Below are 8,972 nucleotides of genomic sequence, written 5' to 3'. Positions count from 1 at the left end.
AGATATAAAAAATGTTATCACAAACTCCTCATTGTCAGTTTTATTGAAATAGTAACTTTATGATCAATAACTGATCATTGATCTGGACTTATAATAACGAGCAAGGTCAAGAAAGTTCCAGTCAAAATAATTTATCAAAAATATCAAACAAACCAATTTATTAAAAAATATAGACAGGACTTGGATGAATCTTGTACCTTCTGTAAAACAGTTCTAGAAACAATTTCACATCTTTTTATGTTTTCTATGTAACATTTTATGACTGATTTGAACACTTATTTCAACAATGTTGTGATTTTAAAATTAAGTGACAATATTAGCATGCTATTTCTTTTTTACAATAAAAAAGACCGACACTTTTATTTGAAGCTTTTCGATTCTTTGTGGAAAATTTCAGATTCATAAATATAAGTGGTCTAATACAAAACCCAATACACCTGAGTTCAAGGCTGAAGTGAAACTGCCTTGGAACCTTGAAAGATTTAACAAATTTGAAAGCCAAAAAGACTAAGTAGTTGTGATGCCTTTTTGATGGTTTGAAATATCTGACATGTACCCTCCTGTTTTTTCTGTTTTTATTTTATTCCTGTGTATTGTAAATGTTCTCATCTTCATAAGTCTTCAGTGTGTTTCCCTTTGTCATGTGCTTAATTATATTTTATGTCAATATTGATGCTAAAAAAAGCTTTTAGGAGAATGTGTTTGGACCTTGGTAAAGGAGACTTTACAAGCTCTGAAGCCAGATGATCTGAGGTGGGAGAAATAATACAACCTGTTTTTTGCTTTGGGAAAAAAAGAAACCTTAAAATGTGCTTTTTACCTGTACCTTTTCCCATTGGGATCTATGCAGCTGAAATAAGGGATTTTGTTCCATTTATATGCAGATGAGCAGTTTGATGCTCACTCTATTCAACCCCTTCTTGACTGTCTTTGTGACATGAAATCGTGGATTGCCTTAACTATTTTGAATTTTAATGAAGGTCAAATCAAAGTGATTTGTTTCAGTCCCAAATGTTTAACAAGTTCCCTATTTCCCGATTTTTAACAGGTACAAAGAAATGAGAGCACATCACCCCAGTGTTGGTCTCATTCCAGTGGCTGCCTTTTAATTTTAGGATCAGTTTTAAGGTTCTTTTATTTGTTTTTAAGTCTCTTAAAGGCCTTGCGCCAAGATATCTGTCCAACCTTCTGCACCCCTATGTCCCGTCTCGTTCCCTCAGGCCAGAACAGTGAATACAAGCTGCTAGATCATAGAACCATAATCTAGTCTAATAAATCATTCTGATCAGAAAATTCCCCTTTTTATAGTCATATAATTAATTCAATTTGTTATTTTAATAATCTGATGTTATTTCTGTAATATTAGAAAAGCAGGTTTGTAGTGTTGTGATTAGTTATATAATTGAATTATGTAAAGAAATTGATTTATGTTCTTGTTACACCTCAGTTTGCTCATTATTTGTCTGGCTGTTAATATTTATTGTATAAGGCAGTTTCAGGCAAACAATGAATAAATTATGTCATTCAGGTAGTATGGGCTCATCTTGGCACCATTCACAAAATGTAGGGCAGTTCTGTATTGACGAGACACACCTATGCACACTGTAGCACCACCGTCACCAAAGGCTCTTCTGATGACAACAGTAGCTGATGCATAGAGCTCTCCTTGGCGTCTCCATCATTTCCGCTCAACATGAATTGATTTTTTTAAATCAGAGAGCAGCACTGAGACCCACTGGTCCCTCATCCATCACAAATGCTCCCTGGCCCACGCAAGATGATGATGCCTGGTCCTGGTGGTGTGGTCAGGTAACCTCGCAGGTCATTTAGCACTCAGACCACGCTGGTGTAAACGGTTTGGAATGGACTTTTAAGCGGTCATCAGTGTAGGATATGTCCAAAGGAGGTCCACTTCTATGCCTTCCTGTGACTCTTCCAGTCTCGTTGTATCTCTGTTGCAACCTGCTGATGACACTCTGTGACACTCTAAGCTTAATTGCCACTTCCTGAAATTTCAACTAATAGCCTAATACCCCTACCTTTTTGTGAGTTGTGTTTTAAAAAATAAACTGAACTTAAGTTGTGGTTCAAATTATTGCAATATGGAGTAGGTCACTAATGCATCACAGTATTAAATGTATCACAAGTGTTTGGTTGGTCCAAAATGCTTTAACAGAGTAAGTTTCTGTGAATTTATTTCTGTTTTTGTAAATCAACTTAATCTTATACCTCTTTCTGCAAGAAGTTTAAAATCCACTGATTAATAATTTAACCATTTTAAATGTTAGTCAAAATACCCAAAGAGCTGGAACAGTAATTGTTATGTTTATTTTTATGACTGTGTCGCATTTAAGGGTTAACAAAAGTCTATTACATAAAAAGGTGTTAGCAAGCAACCCGGTATTTACAGCGATGGACAGGCGACCTGTCCAGGGTGTACCCCGCCTCCCGTCCACAGGTTGCTGGAGACAGGCACCAGCTCCCCTGGGACCACTATGGAAGAAGCGGTAGAAAATGACTGACTTACTGTGTTAGCAATGAGCCAGTTTAAAATGATCTAATTAGTAGCAGTCTCTTGCCACATCACTCCTGAATATCTCTCAACATAAAAGTGCCAAGATAACACGATTAGCTTGAGCATGAAAAAGTTTGTATCCTCAAAGTGATTTTCCAAGACCGATTTGCCAAAATTTGAAAGAGCAATAAAATCATACTCTTTCCTTAGCAAGTAAAGCCAACTTTGTTTATCAAGTACTTTAAAACCAGAAGGTACTGACTAAACGTCTGATCAACATGAATGATTGAAACAAATAAACCAAACTTCTCTTCTAACCCAGATCTCCCCTGAACTTCCAACAAGTGTTGTGCGAAATTCTGTTCCCCTGAAATATTAGCTGCGTGAAGCTGACACCCCACCCACTTGAAAAATTCCAGCAAATAGACAGAATGGTTAGTGCTTCGTTTGTGCAGGTTTGTGCCGTTAAAATTTTTGTTTGTGCTGTTTTGGTTTCTGAGATATTAAAGATTATTTTTTAGGTCATCCAGAGGTCACCATCCCCCCATTTTACTCCGAATTGAACCGGAGTGGGCTCATTTTTTAGTGCTTCGTTTGTGCAGGTTTGTGCCGTTAAAATTTTCGTTTGTGCTGTTTTAATATCTGAGATATTATAAGGTTTAATTTCGGCCGATGACGTCACCATCCCCCCATTTTACTCCGAATTCAACCGGAGTGGGCTCATTTTTTAGTGCTTCGTTTGTGCAGGTTTGTGCCGTTAAAATTTTTGTTTGTGCTGTTTTGGTTTATGAGATATTAAAGAATATATTTTTTTAGGTCATCCAGAGGTCACCATCCCCCCATTTTGCTCCAAATTGAACCGGAGTGGTCTACCTTTTTAATGCTGTTTGTGCCGCTTTTATGTACAAGCTATATAATTTTCTTTCAGGTGATCACTGACGACTTAAATCGATGACGTCTATGGCCTGCGCTGAACATCATCACCACCATGAGGTGGGCACATGACCAATATATTCATAGTTGGACAGTATTTCCCATCCCATACATGAAGCTAGTAAAGACATGGAGAGGTACTTTAGCCTAAGTGAAGCTTTACCTTAAGTGGACAAAAGTACTTTTTTGCAGATCAGAGCTGCTGTTAGACTTTATAGACTAACCATCACTGCTTCCAACAAACAATAGGTTTTCTACTTTCATGCCAATATTGAAGTTTTTATCTGATCAAGTTTTTATCTGATCAAGTTTTTATCTGATCAAGTGTTTACATAAATGCTGTCACCACTGTCACCTGATTGTTCTGCACGCCTAATTTAATATATATAACCTATACCTTACTGATAACTGCACAGTATTGTATTTTTCCTCTCTTTTATTGTAAATCCCTTTCAGCCTTTTTGTGATTGTTTTTTGCACTTTGTTTCTTATAGCTTTTAGTTTGGGTAAGTTTTCTACTTTTTTAGATAAATATGAACTTGTGTACTTTCATTGCCTTATGGTTTGGTGCTGACACTTCTGATTTGGAAAATTAACTTTATGTTATAAATCACCACAGGCAAAATATGGCATACTTAACCATCTAAGAACTTGTAACAAAGAACATTAAAATAGAACCTATTTCTGGTCAGGAATATCAAACCATGGCAAAATGTATTTGCCTTTTGATCTGGGCTTCTCAGAAATTTTCCCCCAAAATGTGTTGATTCACAGCATTCAGTCTGCTGTGTACAACACTGCATGTGGTTGTATTGTCTTCTTTTCAGACACAGTCTTCACTATATTTGCCAGGTCATCATAAAGCTCCCACACACATGGAGCTCTTCGGCAGTATGCAATGTAATGTCCCAGACCATCTTTAGTCAAGCTTCCCTTGAAAGCGATGACTCCTCTCAAAGAGAATGTCTTTCCTTGGAGAGCAACAGTGGGGGGAAATTCACTCAAAGGAAACTGAGTTGTGTTTGCAAGGTCAGTGTCAATCCATGTTATTTCTCCAATGCTGTAGCTGTGAGTAACAGTTCCAGCACAGAGCATTTTTCCTGAGGTGCTGGCTCCTGTTTTGAATTCAAGTGGACATTCTGATTCCTTCGGTAGTGGGCGAAGGCAGGGAGACTCCGGAAGGAAGAATCCATTTTCCACTGAAATGTCAAGCTGAGCCATGCCACAGTCCATCAGCACAGAAATGTCAGGAGAAACAAATGGTACTTCCCTTGTTGTTCCTTTGTTTAGCTGGCAGAACTGTGAAGAGCAGTGTTTTGAGATGTAAACGCTGGATATATTTCTCATTGTTTTTCCAATGACCGTGGAGATATTGCACTGGGCATCGATTTGATGGGCACCAGACCTCAACTGGAGTTTTTCAAACATTGCACTAAGCAGCTCTGCCCTCTGTGAATAGATCTTTGGGGTCACACCATTTGTTTCAATGGCTTTTACCAGCAGCAAGATGGGGTTGTCACTGTTGTTTCTGACAACATTTTGAAATGCTGAGCTGTCACAGAAAGCACAGCATAAGCACTGACAAAACGCATCAAATGCACATGTGTTCAGAACAGAGATTGTTGATTTCCCAACTCTAATCGGTTGATGCAGGTTTCCATTTTTTAATAGTCCCACTTTCACTCTTTTTGCCCCAAAAGATGGATCTGCATGGAGCCATTCAGTGCAGGAAGTGAGATAAGAAGTTCTCTTCCTTTTTTTGGGTGGAAGAATTAGTCCCCTCCAGTTTTCAACCACGTCTTCATCTGTTGGAGGAATGTTTGTGGTTTCATCGGATTCTACAGATTGGTGAGAATCTATTCTTGTCTTGGCTTCAGCACTGTGGGTAGTCATGGATACAGAGTTTGTTTCGGAAACTTTTGCTAATCCAGATGTTTCCTCATCATTTTTCGCTTTTGCAGAACAAATCCACATATTTCCTTCTATAAAGGAAAGATGACGAGAAATAAAGCGATCAACTCGAATGGGTAAGTTCTCGTGTTTAAAAAGGCCATGCTTTACATTTTTAAATTCTGCTTCAACAGTGGCTGAGCTTGCTGTGAGGTTGGTGCTTTTGAAGAGGGGGACCATTACTCCTGTCCAAAGTGGTAAGTAACTTGCTAGTCTTATTATGTGTGGAACAATATCAGGGAGGAAATGGATGTTGTCCCTATCCCCATTGGCTGCAGCGAGTGACCTGCTCTCCTCGCATATGTTTGATACCCAGCCGCGTAGGTCAGTCTGGATCTCGTCAAAAGAATCCACTTGATGCATTTCATTTGGATCTTCAGCTGGAATGATGATGGAGTCTTCTGTGATCTGGGTTTTTAGATATTTTTTGCACATCTCTGATTCGAGAGGGACTCCAGAACTATCATCACCCTCTGCCTCACTGAGGGCCACAACAGTGATGGCATGTATTAGCTGTTTTGCATGGTCCAAGCACTGTGATTGAAGAAGCTTTGCTATTGCCCTGACAAAGAAATCTTTGACACGGTGTGACTTGTTTTTCAGGCAGTCCCACTGACAGATCATCTTTATGCAGTGTGCCACATCAACCCTGATAAAACAAGGAGGAAGTTTTGCAGACTGGTTCCCAAGTAGCAAACGGAAGCATTCGTTAATGTATGTCTTCAGATCGGGGTAAGGAGTGAAGGCCTTCACCAGAGCACCAAGAATAGCCAGAGAAAAGTCACTCACGGCTTCCTTTGGTATAGCAGCACCTGTACGAAGCCATTCTGTCAGCCATGTTGCAATTGCATTAATGTCGTGTCTCTCTGACAGCATTTGCACAACTGGGACTGAGCAGTTGTCCCCTGTCAGAACACCTTGATATAAGAAGATGTGGCCAGATGTACCATTTGGTCTCACCAGTCTTCTCACAACTGAGCCAGTTGCGTCAAAGCAAACTACTGAGGGGCATTTTTTGGACAATGCCTTATACACATGTAGCTGTGTTTGACTCCAATAGTGGCAGAAGAACTTGTCTAGACCAATGTCTCTTATACTACCACTGTGAGGTGTGCTATATTTTAATAACTGCAAAGACAAAATGGGATCTTTGTCACCTAATTCCAAATCTCTTCTCTCCTGCTTAGCTTTTCGTAGGGTGGCCAAATTTGGAAGGTGACTTGGCTCAGCATCTCCAATATCCATCAAATCTGATGCCTTCGCTGACCTCCATACAGCCGGCTCCATCCTGCCCTCACACAGCTCTTTTGAAATCTGTGCACGAAGGTTTCCAGACATGAACCTCTTGGATTGCCCAGTGTGCAGGGAGATATCAATGTCTTCGATGGAGCACTGAAGCAGCATTTGGCTGTTTACCGTTGGCTCTCTAGCACAAGTCATTTTAATATGGCCTTGACACTCTTTACAGAAGCCTTTGATATCTATATATTTGTTTGTGACAGTTGGATAAACTTTTGCTCTCTGGAACACAAATGTACATGTGCTTTTGATCTTTTTCCAAATCAGATGGTTAATTACATGACTCCAAGTGCCAGGCTTCAAAATCATGTATTCCCTTTTGCCAGATGATGAAAACTTGTCATTATATTCCACTTTCTCAGGTACAAATTTGATCCATTCCTCAAAAGGAACTTCAAGCTGAAAACCTGAGCAGTCGTCTTGTCCAGGAGAAATGGAGCCAGAGTCAAACTCTGTGTCCACACTGCTCTCACGATCACTTTCCTGCTCACTGATCTCCAAACATGACCAGATGTTGTGTCTGTTAGATTTTACAAAAGTGTACAGGGCTTTTGGAGACATCTTGTTTTCCAGCTGCTGACTTCATACTGTCCAAATAGTGGCAGCTGGAGTGGCTATTTTGCCATTTAGAAGGAAATCCTCTTTTGAACTTTAGAGAACTGCAATAAGGGAATCCCTGTCTATTGATGGCTGTCGAGGCATCTAGTTAAAGAACGAAAAGGCTTTGATTAGCATTAATCAAAATATTATTCTGGCCTATATAATCTCCCAAAGCCACAAAACATTGATATTTCAGCATTCTATCACAACTCAAAAACTCAGTTTAAATTGTTCTCTCAAATCTGTATGCCATTTATGCTGTGTTGTAATTATAGTATGTTTTTATTTTATTTTAAATGTTGAATTTTTTACTACTACTTGTCTTGTGAATTTTCAATTGAAGTATCTGTTCAACTTTAAAAATGTGTCTTAGTTCTGTGGAGTCTACTGATGTGCCTAAACATCGATGACTAAAAATGAATGGAATAGCTGCAAAATGAAACCTTGCCGAATCTTTGTTTCAACATTTTTTTAAAGTCTGGACTTTTAAAAAACAGTGTTTTATCTAAAACCTAAACATTATTTAGTAAAACGTTTAAATTACGGCCAAAAAAAGGTAAGTGGTGGGGGTCAGTACGTGGGTGGAGCCAATCCCTATGACATTGCGTGAGAACTTAGTATATCAAAGTTGCCAAGCGCTTTTAAAAATTCTTACATTTAATGTCAGAAATTAGAAATTAATGCTTGATGCATTTTAAAATTTTATTTGAACAAAAAGTAAATTACTTGGTTATGAACTTTGAGCCAATGACCTACTCGCACTTCCGCTTTTGTCCAGCGTACACAAGCTGAATTAGATTATTAAAACCACAACAGTAACACAGAACAGTTATTGAAATTATAAACATTACATCATAGTGGTCGCAGACCATGTCAGGTTTTGGGCAAGGAATGTGTAGCTGCAGCTGGTGGATTTTTCCCCATTTGTGAGAGGATAATATTGAATTACTGTGTAGAAAGATAAATGTATTGGTGACTTAGTAGACATATTTAAAGCAAATTTATTTGAGACCAAAAAAGTTTCATAATCTTTATTAAAGAATAAAGTGCAAAACACTATAACAAGGCATACATTTTACAACATCGGATAAAAACACAATTTAACTTGCATGATGAAAGAAAAACACGAAATTAATAACTGCTTGCTTGGTGGATATGATGTTCAGCGCAGGCCATAGACGTCATCGATTTAAGTCGTCAGTGATCACCTGAAAGAAAATTATATAGCTTGTACATAAAAGCGGCACAAACAGCATTAAAAAGGTAGACCACTCCGGTTCAATTTGGAGCAAAATGGGGGGATGGTGACCTCTGGATGACCTAAAAATATATATTCTTTAATATCTCATAAACCAAAACAGCACAAACAAAAATTTTAACGGAACAAACCTGCACAAACGAAGCACTAACCATTCTGTCTATTTGCTGGAATTTTTCAAGTGGGTGGGGTGTCAGCTTCACGCAGCTTGAAATATTCTGTTCCCTCTGTGTCGGGAGCGCGCACTGCAGCCAGAGAGGCGGAACCCGACCGTCTTCACAGCTTTTCTGATCGATTTGTCGGTAAAACGACGAAACGTATTCATGTCAATGTTGTTACTTCATTTTTAATCAACAGCTCCTAGAAAAAAGAAATAAATACAAAATGAACCTGGTCTTGTGAGGCTGTTTTTGCACA

At 38.7% G+C, this 8,972-nt stretch overlaps 1 long non-coding RNA gene across 1 annotated transcript; it reads left to right on the top strand.

Moving 5' to 3' along the window:
* Positions 1-3,455: 3,455 nt before the first annotated feature.
* On the top strand, positions 3,456-5,900 carry LOC124856415. Its single transcript, XR_007035326.1, has 4 exons — positions 3,456-3,585; positions 4,276-4,710; positions 5,533-5,595; positions 5,715-5,900. It is a non-coding gene; the product is annotated as an uncharacterized LOC124856415 (long non-coding RNA).
* Positions 5,901-8,972: the final 3,072 nt, after the last annotated feature.

This window comes from Girardinichthys multiradiatus, chromosome 20 (assembly GCF_021462225.1).
Source record: "Girardinichthys multiradiatus isolate DD_20200921_A chromosome 20, DD_fGirMul_XY1, whole genome shotgun sequence".
Taxonomy (NCBI): Eukaryota; Metazoa; Chordata; class Actinopteri; order Cyprinodontiformes; family Goodeidae; genus Girardinichthys; species Girardinichthys multiradiatus.
The sequence above is the reverse complement of the archived record's forward strand: the minus strand, read 5'-3'. Positions and strand labels throughout refer to the sequence as shown.